The 16,715-nt window shown below is 40.7% G+C and overlaps 1 protein-coding gene across 1 annotated transcript in view; it reads right to left on the minus strand.

Annotated features, from left to right (window-relative positions):
* The window catches only part of LOC133563410 (zinc finger protein 469), a 787,165-nt gene that overhangs the window by 115,495 nt on the left and 654,955 nt on the right, over window positions 1-16,715 (minus strand). The gene's annotated exons all lie outside the window — the stretch shown is intronic.

The following is a 16,715-nucleotide window of genomic DNA, read 5'->3' on the forward strand; positions in this document are numbered from 1 at the left end:
GACGTCAATGTCCGGCCCTCGAGAGCCACATACCACACCGTTATTGGTAGATTCCTTTAGCTACGCACACAACGGTGTCAAGCACCATTCATATAAAATTGGCGGGCCGCACTAACATTAAACTTTCATATTAAGGTGGGGGCCGCTAAATAATGTCTCGCGGGCCACAATTGGCCCGCGGGCCGCGTGTCTGAGACCCCTGCTTCAGAGTCAGTTCCCAAGAGGAGGCACGGTTACAGTATTCTCCACACTGGTGTTATACTGTCGACAAAATTTAGTGGTTTGTGAAAGATAAAACAGGAAAACTGCATCTTTTCGAGTTAAAGTACATGAGAAAAGAGCCTCATTTAATAACTTAAAAAAAAAAAGCGCTATCAGCTGTTGCTGCAAGGATGGCAGTCATCAGGAGTCCTCGACATGAGCTTCAAAGTGAGGCAGCCGTTCACTCCTTTCCAGTCGGTTGTCAAGGTTTCCCTTTAAACAGAGCATGACGTCAGACTCTGCCCCAAACAACCGTGTCCTAACAGTGCCACATCTGGAGTGAGGCGGCAGGAGTGAGAGGGGAAGAGTAGGAATGCGGCGGAAGGCTTGAAAAGGGAAAGCAGCTCTTAAACTGTTTTAGCTCAAGGACCCTGGCCAAGCATGACCTATAATTTACTGCACCCTCTCCCCCCCCCCCAAAGGCCCGATTACCTCCGAGCACATGCACGTGGATGCCCCCAGCGGCCTAAAATCCTACTCGTCCTGAAACCATGTCACGCTTCAGAAAAAAAAAGATCATCTCATCGAGCGCCTCCATGCTTGCCGGTAACTCTTCCCAAACACACGTATTTCCTCTAAATCGTAAAAAGGGCAAAAGTGTTTCATTGTTTTATTTGGCAAAATCGGACTTTTCGGTGCGGTTACAGGGGCAGGTCCTCCTAAAGTCTTTGCGAGCAGCCGGTTCTTGTTGTCACTGTCAGAATCAATCAAAGCTGCGAGGCCTGCATTCAAGCAGTAGAAGGAACACAGGAGCCATGCCAAATTTCTGCCTTGGATTAAAGCATCTCCAGCGTATGGATTTGGAGGCAGATATTGTGCGTTTTTGAGACAAAAATATCTGAATGCAGTAGAGTAAAAGGCCTACTGAAATGAGATTTTCTCATTCAAACGGGTATAGCAGGTCCATTCTATGTTTCGTACTTGATCATTTCGCGATATTGCCATATTTTTGCTGAAAGGATTTAGTAGAGAACATCCACGATAAAGTTCGCAACTTTCGGTGCTAAGAGAAAAGCCCTGCCTCTACCGGAAGTCGCAGACGATGACGTCACATGTTGATGGCTCCTCACATATTCACATTGATTTTAATGGGAGCCTCCAACAAAAAGAGCTATTCGGACCGAGAAAACGACAATTTCCCCATTAATTTGAGCGAGGATTAAAGATTTGTGTTTGAGGATATTGATAGCGACGGACTAGAAAAAAAAACAAAACAAAAAACGCGATTGCATTGGGATGGATTCAGATGTTTTTAGCCACTTTCACTAGGATAATTCTGGGAAATCCCTTATCTTTCTATTGTGTTGCTAGTGTTTTAGTGAGTTTAATAGTACCTGATAGTCGGAGGTGTGTCTCCACGGGTGTCTTGACGCCAATGTCTCAGGGAAGTCGACGGCAGCTTTATGGGCGGCACAAGCTCAGCTGATCTCCGGTAAGAAGCGACTTTTTACCACAATTTTGTCACCGAAACTTGCTGGTTGACATTCGGTCGGGATCCATGTTGGCTGTGATCCATAGTTGTCACAACTAGGCTTGGTTTAAAGTTGTTTCTTCGATGCAGACAGAGAATGATTTGCACGGGCGAGACGTGACTGTGAGTACATTTTCTTTTATTTAATACTAATATCAATCAATCAATCAATGTTTACTTATATAGCCCTAAATCACTAGTGTCTCAAAGGGCTGCACAAACCACCACGACATCCTCGGTAGGCCCACATAAGGGCCAGGAAAACTCACACCCAGTGGGACATCGGTGACAATAATGACCCAGTGGGACGTCGGTGACAATGATGACTATGAGAACCTTGGAGAGGAGGAAAGCAATGGATGTCGAGCGGGTCTAACATGATACTGTGAAAGTTCGATCCATAATGGATCCAACACAGTCGCGAGAGTCCAGTCCAAAGCGGATCCAACACAGCAGCGAGAGTCCCGTTCACAGCGGAGCCAGCAGGAAACCATCCCAAGCGGAGGCGGATCATAATAACATAATAACACAAACAAAAGGCATGCACTAGGGCGGAAGTACAAAACTAGGCTGTGAAACAAAAGACTAGCATAAATGCTGCAAACTACAAACATGAAACAAAAACACTTGCTCGATTGGCATGAATGATAATGACTATAAACAAAACTGGCACAATAGCATAAGTACACAGGGCATGAAGGAGGTGCAGCAAGGGACAAGAAAAAGAGTGACTTAAGTAGCCGTGATCATTAGTGAAAACAGGTGAGGCGGAGAACAGGGACGTGACATGACAGGTGAAAACTAATGAGTTGGCATGGAAACGAAAACAAACCAGGAAGTGCCAAGACAGAACCAAATGTCCAAAAAACCAAACCAAACATGACCAAAACAAAACATGATCCATAAGTGTGACAATAGTAAAGTTTCACCTTCATGAATTTTAAACAAGGAATCACCGTGTGTTTGTGTGGCTAAAGGCTAAAGCTTCCCAACTCCATCTTTCTACTTTGACTTCTCCAATATTAATTGAACAAATTGCAAAGGATTCAGCAACACAGATGTCCAAAATACTGTGTAATTATGCGGTTAAAGCAGACGACTTTTAGCTGTGTGTGTGTGCAGCGCTCACATTTCCTAACAGCCCGTGACGTCAAGCGTACACGTTTTTTCAAGAAAAAACTCCCGGTAAATTTCCAATTGCAATTAAGTAAACTAAAAAGGCCGTATTGGCATGTGTTGCAATGTTAATATTTCATCATTGATATATAAACTATCAGACTGCGTGGTGGGTAGTAGTGGGTTTCAGTAGGCCTTTAAAAGATGCAAACAGGTATGTATTTGCACGCCTAGCCATCTGTTAGCTCCAGTGACGGAATGTGCATAAGTCTCTGGATACCTTTCAGACTGAAGGTGTGCAAGACGTTTGGTGGGATGGAAAATATGCTAAAAGTGTGTGTAGTGGTGGACACGTGTGTGTGTGTGTGTGTGTGTGTGTGTGTGTGTGGGTGCAGGGGAGGGCGGGCGGTGGGGGTGAAATGATGGAAACTGATAGATTCTCCTTGTCTCAAAGTCATGTGTTTTACATCAGCACTGGACTGAGTGGGCTCGGTTTTCAAAATATATTTCAATATCGTCCAGGCACAATTCCAGGTGAGGACGAATCCGGTGGCCACCATCAGGGCCCTCATGTTAGAAGATTAAAAACCTGCCACACACCCTTTTTCACAGCTTGGTCTTTGCACAGGAGAGAGAAGCACCTCCTACAGACTGGTGATTGGTCAGCATGCACATGGCTACTTTCAATATGATTTGGGTATTTATGAAGGGGGCGTGGTCCTGGCGTGCCAAACCAGCACACCTCTGTGGTTCATTTCAAGTATATTGCGATGTACCAAAGAAATGTGCTTGGATTTGTGCGTGCCAACACTTTAATACGTCAGAATTTTGTTAACATAAACATCTTTTATGGATTTGAACGTACGTCTACTTTTAGTAGGAAAGCCATGCAACTGTTGTTATGAGGGCCCAGAAAAAGAGGACATTGGGAAGCAAAAAAACTTGGTCGAGGCCAAGTATATATATATATATATATATACATACATACACTATATATATATATATATATAGTGTATGTATGTATATATATATATATATATATATGTAGATATATATATATATATATAAAATAAATAAATAAATGGGTTGTACTTGTATAGCGCTTTTCTACCTTCAAGGTACTCAAAGCGCTTTGACACTACTTCCACATTTACCCATTCACACACACATTTACACACTGATGGAGGGAGCTGCCATGCAAGGCGCCAACCAGCACCCATCAGGAGCAAGGGTGAAGTGTCTTGCTCAGGACACAACGGACGTGACGAGGTTGGTACTAGGTGGGAATTGAACCAGAGACGCTCGGGTTGCGCCTGGCCACTCTCCCCACTGCGCCACACCGTCCCCTCTATATATATATATATATATATATATATATATATATATATATATATATATATATATGTCTATATATATATATATATATATATATATATATATATATATATATATATATATATATATATATATATATATATATATATATATATATATATATATATATATATAATAGTTAAAGTTACAAATTATTCTCTGCATTTGACCCATCACCTTCGATCAACCCCTGAGAGGTGAGGGGAGCAGTGGGCAGCAGCTGTGGCCACGCCTGGGAATCATTTTTGGTGATTTAACCCCCAATTCCAACTCTTGATGCTGAGTGCCAAGCAGGGAGGTAATGGGTCCCATTTTTATAGTCATTGGTATGACTCGGCCGGCGTTTGAACTCACGACCTAACGATCTCAGGGCGCACACTCAAACCACTAGGTTCTCTCTCTCTCTCCCTCTCTCTCTCTCTCTCTATATATATATATATATATAAATGGTAATTGGGTTGTATTTGTATAGCGCTTTTCTACCTTCAGGGTACTCAAAGCGCTTTGACACTACTTCCACATTCACCCATTCACACACACATTCACACACTGATGGAGGGAGCTGCCATGCAAGGCGCTAATCAGCACCCATCAGGAGCAAGGGTGAAGTGTCTTGCTCAGGACACAACGGACGTGACGAATGGGTGTACTAGGTGGGGGATTGAACCAGGGACCCTCGGGTTGCGCACGGCCACTCTCCCAACTGCGCCACGCCGCCCCATACACATATATATATATATATATATATTGTATACATAAATATATATAAACACACACACACAAACGCACGCACGCACACACACACACACACACACACATATATATATATACATAGTATACATAAGTGAAGAAATTATTAGTATAATGGATATTTAATTAGTGAATGTTGTCTGTCTATCTGTGTTTGCCCTGTGATGAGGTGGCCACTTGTCCAGGGTGTACCCCGCCTACCGCCCGAATGCAGCTGAAATAGACCCCCCCCACCCCGCAATACCCCGGAAAGGAAAAGCAGTATAAATGGATGGATGGATGGATGGATGGATGGATGGATATTAAGAGTATGTGAAGGATGGACGTCTACCTTGTTTACTTCTGTGACAACCTCCTTAAAGTGCTGTAATCAATCAGAAATATGAAGCAGCTAAATGCGCCTAACACGGATAGGTCATAGTGTTTTCCATTTTTCCCATCATGCTTTGTAATTTATTTAAATAGGTGTAGTTCTAAAATGTTTTTTTTTATAGTGCTTGGATGTTTTTTATTATAATATTCACAAATTCTGACATATTGTGTTATGTGTGACCATGTGTGTTGGCATTTTGTGTTGGTTTGCTTTCATTTATTTTTTGCACCATGACTTGGGGAGGTTGTCATATCAGCAAATGTTGCATTTGGTCTTAAACATCAATTATTCATGTTGTCCACAAGATGGTGGCAAAGCACCAGCATGTAAACTGACTCATAGAACGATTGAAATCTCCCTGATGCCAGATTCCCTACTAAACTCATGAAATCTCACAGGTGTCTTGCGGGCCAAATTGAAGTTGCCGGCGGGCCCTAGTTTGAACACTCCTGATATAGAGTGTAGTGCTGCCACTAAACCACAAATCTCCCAATGGTCAACCTTTTAACAAATGACTAATTATTGTTATTAATTTTTGCTCCGTTTGATATAAATTGTGCTGAAAGTTCTGTAGCTCATGTAACATTTACACTTATGTGCTTGTTGGAGTTAAAAACATTACTTCCACAGTCTAAGTACCCTGTTTAAAATCTATAATAGAGATAGGCAATATGGCATGAAATCCATATTGCGAAATATATTGCAACCTCTTGTGAAAACAATAAACAGTTATACCTCAAATTAAAAGCTCTTTCTCAGCTAATTGTTATACTTCAAATTGAAAATAAACATTTGATTTACAAGCATCCTTGCAATTAGTAAATGTAAAAGTGAACACCATAAGATCATCTGGTGGTATTCGCTTGCATTAACTTATAGCTAAAGATCAACATAAGTCAGTGTGAAGGACAATGCAAGATGCAGATGAAATGATATCATTATTATAGATAGTGCCCGTATCACTGCTACTCTGCAACATATTGAAGCAAAATTAGTCAATAACACCAGCCAAAAATGTTTAAATACTATTTAAATGGCGGACATTCATTCATAAAAATATGAACACGCTGCTAATGGTGTGTTTGACGGACGAGCATCAGGAAGGACATACTATAGAAGCAAATGCCGTACAATATTATGACATTACTTCAATAAACTACTGTAGTTGTTAGTAGAACATTCTATTGTATTGTTTTGACACAGTATTTCTTATTTAAAATAATATTTTTAAAAGGCATGTTCGATATTAAAACTGTTTTTTTGTGTCGGCAGAGCACCAATTAAATTGAGTGAAATTCATTTCAATGGGAGACGTTGATTTGAGATACAAGTGTTTTGAGTTCAAGAGCTCCGTCACAGAGCCAATAAACTCATAAGTGGAATTACTACTCTATACCACTACATCGTTTGGCTTATAAATTCTAGTAGAACACTTTTATAACAGTTAAAAAATGTTCTTCCTTTGGCTGTTATTGTTTTGCCGCACTTCCAGTTTTAAATGTGATCGCTCACTGTAGTTGCTTTGTGTTGATGTTGAATTATTCTCTCTCTAGACTATTTTCTAATTTCCTGTTCATAGCTGGTAACTCTTTACTGTAACGCGACGGCAGCTATCCATCCATCCATTTCTACCGCTTATTCCCTTTTTGGGGTCGCTGGTGCCTATCTCAGCTACATCCGGGGGGGCTGGATCAGGCCCGCGGGATACGTTTGCTATGTATAAAAATTTGCAGAAATTTTTGAATGAAAGAAACTGTTGTTCCAAATGTGTCCACTAGATGTCACAAAAGCAATTACTTGCATCTTCGTAGATGATGCTACATATGTAATAAAAAAAAAAAACTTGTAACGTTAGTGCACAAGAAAATGAGTTAACTACAGAAATAACATCCTGTGGTTTGATTTTGATATTTTTTTTTATCTTGATAGATTGAACATGGACACCAATGAGTTGACTGATAAAAATGATCATATAATTTATTCAGAAAGTACAAACAACGACAAATGAAGGTAGAATACGATCAACCACAACATGCAAGTGTAAAAAAACCCCGACAAAATTCTGATTTGTACATTTTCAGAATGAGCTTGTTCTATATTTAAACAAAGAAAACAATCTGAAGTTATCTTTATTTTTAAGTTATCGTACCGTGATTTTACTTGGGAGTCGATATTTCTCCATGTGGCCCCCGATATAAAATTAGTTTGACATCCCTGATCTAAACTATAATAGCAGTTCGCATAGCGTCTTTAGCTAGGCCTCGTCATCCTGTCTTCCAGTGATAATGACACCAGGAAGAATCCATTGCTGCCATGGAGGCAAGAAGTTGGTAAATTAAAAGTGGCTACGTGCGAACAAGCCACCTCTGTCAGGACGATACATTGCATTGAGGATGCTTTCGTTCCAGCTTGATGCTCTTAATTTTGCTGTAAGCATTGAATAAAAGTATTTTTTTCTAGGGTAAACTAAGTGTTAGGTTATGTTGGTCTCGAACCCCAAGATGCAGATAGGGCAGGCACCGTGCAGGTAAACATGACTTGAATGTCAAAAGGAAATAGTGCAACTGGGAAGTACACATGCAGGGAACATGCAATTGAAAACTGGAAACAAGGATCGAGGCTGCTTTTCAAAGACGTCTGTTTGGCAACATGGAACAGGTGTGCTCAGATAACCAATCAAACACAGCCTGCTGAGAACCTGTTTTTATGTTTTATTTATTGTATTTATTTTTTTTGTGTCGTGTTGTGTTTGCTCGGTTCTCGTATTATCTTTTAACCTGCCCATTGTACAGCACTTTGGCTACCCCTGTGGTAAATTTTAAATGAGCTTTATGAATAAAGTTGATTTGATTTGAGGTGTGAAGGGACAGGGCTGGGGACGAAGTAATGAGACAAACAAGAAGAACCAATGAAAATAAGAGCACGGTAAATAAAATAAACAAAGTCCAAACCTGTCATGACATTCATGATGCTAAGTCAATAATCAAAGGCAGTAATAGTGGTTAGTGTCCGCCCTGAGATCGGTAGGTCGTGAGTTCAAATCCGGGCTGAGTCATACCAAAGACTATAAAAATGGGACCCATTACCTCCCTGCTTGGCACTCAGCATTAAGGGTTGGAATTGGGGGTTAAATCACCATAAATGATTCCCGGGCGAAGGCACCGCTGCTGCCCACTGCTCCCCTCACCTCCCAGGGGGTGATCAAGGGTGATGGGTCAAATGCAGAGAATAATTTCGCCACATCTAGTATGTGTGTGTGACAATCATTGGTACTTTAACTTTAAACTTTAACATTAATATTAGAATGTTTGTTACTGGTTACTTGGTGCATTAAAACATGAAGCACAAGGATGTATTTTATCTTTAGTGCAAGCAATAGTTCAGTTCAAAGTGGTTTGTAGAAAATTCAAGTCAAAGAAAGACCAAAGTAAAATATAAGAATTTAAAAACACATGGACAGTATTTCGGTAACTCAAAACACATGATTTGATTGTGTGCACCACGTGTAGAAGGATTTGAGTCCAAACATATAGCCATCCATCATGCTGCCTCTCACTTGTCTCATGTGGACATAACATACTCACTATGATGAATGTACATTTTTACAAAGGCTTAAAAAGGAATAATATTAGTGCCAAAAGTGAGTCGTATCCATGACATAATCCAAACCAGTTAGTGTACGCTGAAATGCAGAGGTATGACGTCAGGGCCAGCAAAACCTTCTCTGCTGGCCTAACATAACCACAAATCATGATCATGATTAAGGATAAAAGTACTTTTTTATTTACTTTCAATAAATATCTGAAAGTATTCATATTCTCTTCATGACATATTATGCTCTTTCAGAGCTGTTGTTTTTAGTTTTTAGAGTTTTTCTCCAATCAGAAATCAGCTAGCTTATTTTGCCATGCTGTACCAAATATGCTCAAAGCCTTCAGAATTGTTACGATAGATCAGGAATTGTTGTCAGTAAGGCCTTTTTGATTGCCTAAGGCAGATATATATTGTGATGTTATGAGCTAGGTAACACAAGAACTCCATTACCCAGCATGCCACAGTTGTGCAGAGCATGCGCAGTAGCCACGTTTATGATGAGCACCTTATGGAGTAGACTTTAAAGAACTCAGCCAACACGCCTTGTCTGCATCTTTTATGATTAGAAAAGACAACTTATGTATTTGCAAGGCCATTTTCAAGAAGGATATTTAAAGACAAACTACATCTTGTGAGACGATGTCAGCCAACCCCAGAAGCTCAAATGGTTTCTACAGATTCTGAGTTCAGATATGTCATTTCTTTATTTTGTCACGTTTAATATGTTCTTTGCAATTTTAATTTTGAAAGTACCACATAGGACATGTTTTAATTGCTGATGCGGGTTTATTGATTTTTAAATGCGTCAGAAAATATCCCGTTTTGTACACTGTTGATGTGTACAATGCCCAGTAAATGTGTTTCTGTATAGTATTTCCCCAGCAATGGTCAATGATGGTATTTTGAGAAGTAATCATTGAAGTCGGACATCACTGAAGGCCTAGGTGGGAAACGCACGGCCCGTTACTGCTGAAATGGCAGATGAGGTCACGTTCAAGCTCACACTTTTGGAACCCAATAAATGTGTAAGAACTGTCGGCAATCATTTGGATAATCCAGAATTCTTCATTCACCCATATCACAGCAATTGGGAATTAAAGCTAGACCGCTCACGTTAGAACAAGCTGCAAGCATTACATCCCAACCAAAACTAAGATACGCCCAACCAAAACCACATGCACGCGGCAATAGCATAAAGTTAAGTTACAAAAGCAATGTTTGAAAAAACGTATGATTTCATTCACTGCTACAGGAGCATAGCATCAGTTAATAAATCCTATCATTCTTGAAGATCTGTTTTGCGTATGTGCATGGGAAAAGGACACGTGCTTTTGTGCGAGACCGCCGTGATTGACAGCCTGAACACACGTCACCTGAGTCGGCCCAAGTGGAAATTTTAGAAGTTAAAGGAGACCTAAGTTCATTTTATTTCTTTTTTGTTACAACGTTGGAGACTGGTGTTAAGCAATGTCAAAGTGTCAAATCATACGGTTCATGCATTTGTGTGAGCTCTCAGGCAGTTTTGGATGGCTCCTTTCGTGGGGTTTTGTCATCTCGCTACTTAAAGATGTCCCAGCGAGATGGAAGTACTTATTTGGATATTAAGTAAAGCTATCAGCCCAAGGGTGAGGAGCTTTGTGTGAGGCCAGCTGAGTTTGAGGAAACACAAAAAAAGGTAGGATAAAATATTATTTTCAGCTAATCTTAGCGAGTGGCCAACACGAACGTGCAACATGCAGTGATTTAGATTCTGGTAAAAGCATATTTTAAACAAATGCAATCTCTGGATTGATCAGATAGTGTGCAGGTATACCTAATGTTGTGACCTGGTAAATGTATATATTGTTTATATAAAAATGGCCTCTTTGCTTGGGACTCAGCATCAAGGGTTGGAATTTGGGGTTGAATCACCAAATGATTCCCGAGCGCGGCCACTGCTGATGCTCACTGCTCCCCTCACCTCGCAGGGAGTGAACAGGAGGGTGGGTGAAATGCAGAGGGTAATTTCACCACACCTAGTGTGTGTGTGACTATCGTTGGGACTTTAACTTTAACATTTAATTTCAATCTTGAACTCTGAACCCTTGCATTTTTATACATCAAGTCATTCTGTCAAGGTTAGAAAGGTCAAAAGTAGGTGAAAGGCGCCACGAGAAAAAATGAAGACTCGGTCTAGGCACAGAAACCTCTAAGTTCATTATGAGACTTGCATAGAATCAATAAAGTACTATCCATCCATCTATCTATCTATCTATCTATCTATCTTTCTATATGTCTTCAACCAGAATTCGCATTAAACAAGTCAAATTTATTTTTCTGAAAACATCACAAACTGTATTTACAACTTTCATTTCCTGTTTGCTACAGTAAACAGATTAACAAACCCTCCAGTTTTGCTTGTGGGATCTGAGCCGAGGATGTCGTTGTGGCTTGTGCAGCCCTTTGAGACACTCGTGATTTAGGGTTATATAAGTAAAGTTGATTGATTGATACTTCCAATAGAACTAATTTCTTCATCAAAGTGCATTGGGTTTGCAATATGCTTTAATGATAAAGTTCAAGGCATTAAAAATGCAATAATTCCTGCAAACAAATAGCTACTGTGCAACTAGATAGTCAACTAGAGCTAGCACATTTCACTCCTGTCACTGACAAAACAGTTCAATAAATAATCAATCAATCAATCAATCAATCAATCAATCAATGATTATTTATATAGCCCTAAATCACTAGTGTCTCAAAGGGCTGCACAAACCACAACACAAACCACATCGGTAGAGCCCACATAAGGGCAAGGAAAACTCACCCCACTGGGACGTCAGTGACAATGATAACTATGAGAAACCTTGGAGAGGACCGCATATGTGGGCAACCCTCCCACCCCCCTTATAGGGGAACCGAAAGCAATAGATGTCGAGCGGGTCTAACATAATAATGTGAAAGTTCATGAAAGTTCTATGAAAGTGCATAGAAAATACTATGAAAGTTCAATCCATAGTGGATCCAACACAGCCGTGAGAGTCCAGTCCAAAGTGGATCCAACACAGTAGCGAGAGTCCCGTCCATAGTGGGATCTAATCTAGTCTAATCAAATAATGTAGTCTGAATCCATCAACATGCTGCTTTGATGCCTTGACCCACTAGATTTCTCAAATCTGTGCTGAGCAGTTTGCTACCACAATTCACTCATCTAGTTAACATTTCAATTCAGACCAAAACCTTTCCAAAGGCCTTAGAAACTGCTGTCATGAAGCCCCTCTTAGAGAAGAGCAGTCTTGCTGCCATATCAAATCAGCCCATTTTGGGCAGTTTCAGATTGAAATCTTTGTATACAGTTTAATATGTATTTTTCTTATTTTCCCATTTTTTTTTTTTTCCCCCAGATTCACACTTTTGACCCTTTGTTAGCGTGGCGAGAGGCAAGGACTCATGACAGGCAGCTCCACAAAAGGATACGGGGCATCCCGTCCTTTATCATGTTGCCTTCAGAGAACTTAGGAACTAAACCAGTTCAAGCAAAAACCTTATATAGGCCACACCATGCGATTGTCAGTGAAAGAAACTATGCCAGCGAGACGTAAAAGTTGTTTTAAACAGCACTGATTACAAATAGCAGGACAGCAGCGAAAGTATGATGAACTATGCACTCTAACACTCAAGCTTTAAATTACGATTTCTGCATAGAATGCGCATTGATCCGCTCTCAAATTGCATTGATGGGGTCTGGCTGTGCAGGAGCTCCTTCTGAAAACAAATGTTCAAATTGAAAGGTTGTTTTGGGATAACAGGCAATTTTTACGATGTCTTTGAGCGGTGAAGTGGCAAAACTAGAAAGGAACCACATGCTAAAATTAGCAACTTAGCATATATTAGCATAATGTACTTAAAAGCAGTCAACAGTTAGCCAGATAGCTGACATAGCGACAAATTAACCGCTTCAGTTCTGCAATTCTTATTAAGTGCTGTTTAAAACAGCTTTCACACCTCAAAGGCATAATTTCTTTCACTGATAATCGCAATGGTTTCTTATTACCTTGATCGCAAGCTACGGTTTAATTGCGGAGGGTGTGTCCGTCGATCGGCAGGCATTAATAAAAATAGACCTAAAAATTAGCGATCATCAAATTTCACTGTTACGTCACTTTCGTCACATCCACAGTCCCCACCAAGGTTTCTCATTGTCATCCCAGTGGGTTGAGGTTTTTCTTGCCCTGATGTGGTATCTGAGCCGAGGATGTCTTTGGGGATTGTGCAGCCCTTTGAGACACTCGTGATTTAGGGTTATATAAGTAAACTTTGATTGATTGATTGAGATGATAATAAACTAACTTTGAAGCCTATTAACCATACACACACACACACACACACACACACACACACACACACAAAACACATGTATAGCAATTGTATCTATAAAAGGTTACAGTAATATCGAGTTTTTGCACAGATTTCTACATAAGCCTACTTTTCCATGGATCAAATAGAAATGCAAAAATGCGGTAATAATAAACAGAATGATCCCCAAGGTTGTCTGCGGTCTCTCTACATTCTATTAGTTAACAGCTAGCCGGATCCATACCTGCTGCAGGTTTGTTTACAATTACCATAGCTGACATAGCGACAAAATAACCGCTTCAGTTCTGCAATTCTTATTAAGTGCTGTTTAAAACAGCTTTCACACTTCAAAGGCATCATTTCTTTCACTGATAATCGCAATGGTTTCCTATTATCAATCAATCAATCAATCAATCAATCAATGTTTACTTATATAGCCCTAAATCACTAGAGTCTCAAAGGGCTGCACAAACCACTACGACATCCTCGGTAGGCCCACATAAGGGCAAGGAAAACTCACACCCAGTGGGACATCGGTGACAATATTGACCCAGTGGGACGTCGGTGACAATGATGACTATGAGAACCTTGGAGAGGAGGAACGCAATGGATGTCGAGCGGGTCTAACATGATACTGTGAAAGTTCAATCCATAATGGATCCAACACAGTCGCGAGAGTCCAGTCCAAAGCGGAACCAACACAGCAGCGAGAGTCCCGTTCACAGCGGAGCCAGCGAGAGTCCCGTTCACAGCGGAGCCAGTAGGAAACCATCCCAAGCTGAGGCGGATCAGCAGCGCAGAGATGTCCCCAGCCGATACACAGGCAAGCAGTACATGGCCACCGGATCGGACCGGACCCACTCCACAAGGGAGAATGGGACATAGGAGAAAAAGAAAAGAAACGGCAGATCAACTGGTCTAAAAAGGGAGTCTATTTAAAGGCTAGAGTATACAAATGAGTTTTAAGGTGAGACTTAAATGCTTCTACTGTGGTGGCATCTCGAACTGTTACCGGGAGGGCATTCCAGAGTACTGGAGCCCGAAATGAAAAAGATCTATAGCCCGCAGACTTTTTTTGGGCTTTGGGAATCACTAATAATCCGGAGTCCTTTGAACGCAGATTTCTTGCCGGGACATATGGTGCAATACTGGAGCTAGACCGTGTAGTATTTTATACGTAAGTAGTATTAACTTGATCGCAAGCTACGGTTCAATTTCGGAGGGTGTGTCCGTCGATCGGCAGGCATTAATAAAAATAGACCTAAAAATTAGCGATCATCAAATTTCACTGTTACGTCACTTTCATCACATCCACAGTCCCCAACCAAGGTTTCTCATTGTCATCCCATTGGGTTGAGTTTTTTCTTGCCCTGATGTGGTATCTGAGCCGAGGATGTCTTTGTGATTTAGTGCTGTATAAGTAAACTTTGATTGATTGATTGAGATGATAATAAACTAACTTTGAAGCCTATGAACCATACACACACAAACACAAAATACATGTATAGCAATTGTATCTATAGAAGGTTACAGTAATATTGAGTTTTTGCACAATTTTCTATATGGGCCTATGCAAAAATGCGGTAATAATAAACAGAGTGATCCCCATGGTTGTCTGCGGTCTCTCTACATCCTATTAGGTTCCAGTGAATCAATTGCCTTCCCATCCCAGAATCCCTGTGGATACTGCTATTGATGAATCCCACATTACCAAATTCTCCCTGCATGATCACTCAAGACTCGCTACAAGACTGGTGGTGGCGCAAGAAGGGAAGTGAGTTTAGGGTTACATTAACAGGCCGTGAAACAGCTCGGGGTGGTAGCAGGGTCAGGGATCATGGTGCCATCGCAAACAACTCAGCCACCCGGAGAGGAAGTCAACAAGAGATGCTTCTCCCTGCAGCCCAGTAAACCCTGGCAACAGACGACACTGGCAAACATGTGTGCGACAAATGTGCTATTTGAAGCAGTGACAGCGTCTCAATCATCACCATATGAGGCTTGGACACAAACGAACAGAGTGACAAACCCGCAGTAATGCACATGTTGACAATGAGAGTTTTGCTTTTTTTAAAGCCAAAAAACTGTAACACCTATTTCTGCAGGCTCCCCTGGTGGTCGGATAAGTTACTGATGATTAAATATGATGATGATTGCCTGATGAGCAATAAAGTACTCTTTACTGGAATCAAGCATTTATTGTGGGTTCTATTGTTGTTCTTTGAGGCTTAATGATCAGGAAACTGTTTCATGATGGCTTTTTTTCCACCAACCAGTCTCACTTAGAGGCTTACTGAAATGAGATTTTCTTATTTAAACGGGGATAGCAGGTCCATTCTGTGTGTCGTACTTGATCATTTCGCGATATTGCCATATTTTTGCTGAAAGGATTTAGTAGAGAACATCCACGATAAAATTCGCAACTTTCGGTGCTAAGAGAAAAGCCCTGCCTCTACCGGAAGTAGCAGACGATGACGTCACACACGTGGGGGCTCCTCACATCTTCACATTATTTTTAATGGGAGCCTCCAAAAAAAAGTGCCATTCAGACCGAGAAAAGGACAATTTCTCCAATAATTTGAGCAAGGATGAAAGATTTGTGTTTGAGGATATTGATAGCGACTGACTAGAAAAAAAAATGATTTAAAAAAATAAGTTAAAAGACATTTACTAGGATAATTCTGGGAAATCCCTTATCTTTCTATTGTGTTGCTAGTGTTTTAGTGAGCTAAATAGTACCTGATAGTCGGAAGGGTGTCTCCACGGGTGTCTTGACGCGCAGTGTCTCAGGGGAGTTGATGGCAGCTATGGACGGCACAAGCCCAGCTTTTCTCCGATAAGAACTGACTTTTTAACCACAATTTTCCCACCGAAACCTGCTGATTGACATTTGGTAGGGATCCATGTTGGCTTGACCGCGTTCTGATCCATAGGAACGTTTCACCTCCAGGATTTTTAAACAAGGAATCACCGTGTGTTTGTGTGGCTAAAGGCTAAAGCTTCCCAACTCCATCTTTCTACTGTGACTTCTCCAATATTAATTGAACAAATTGCAAAAGATTCCGCAACACAGATCTCCAAAATACTGTGTAATTATGCCGTTAAAGCAGACGACTTTTAGCTGTGTGTGTGTGTGTGGAGCGCTCATATTTCCTTAAAACCCGTGACGTCTTGCGTACACGTCCTCATTACACAACGTTTTCAAGACGAAACTCCCGGGAAATTTAAAATTGCAATTTAGTAAACTAAAAAAGCCGTATTGGCATGTTTTGCAATGTTAATATTTCATCATTGATATATAAACTATCAGACTGCGTGGTGGGTAGTAGTGGGTTTCAGTAGGTCTTTAAATCCAAGTTCATCCATACTGGCACAGAAGAGCATTCAAAGTCAACAGAAGTACAGCAGAACATAGATAAACAAGTTTATATCATTTTCTGC

This window comes from Nerophis ophidion, linkage group LG12, assembly GCF_033978795.1.
Source record: "Nerophis ophidion isolate RoL-2023_Sa linkage group LG12, RoL_Noph_v1.0, whole genome shotgun sequence".
Taxonomy (NCBI): Eukaryota; Metazoa; Chordata; class Actinopteri; order Syngnathiformes; family Syngnathidae; genus Nerophis; species Nerophis ophidion.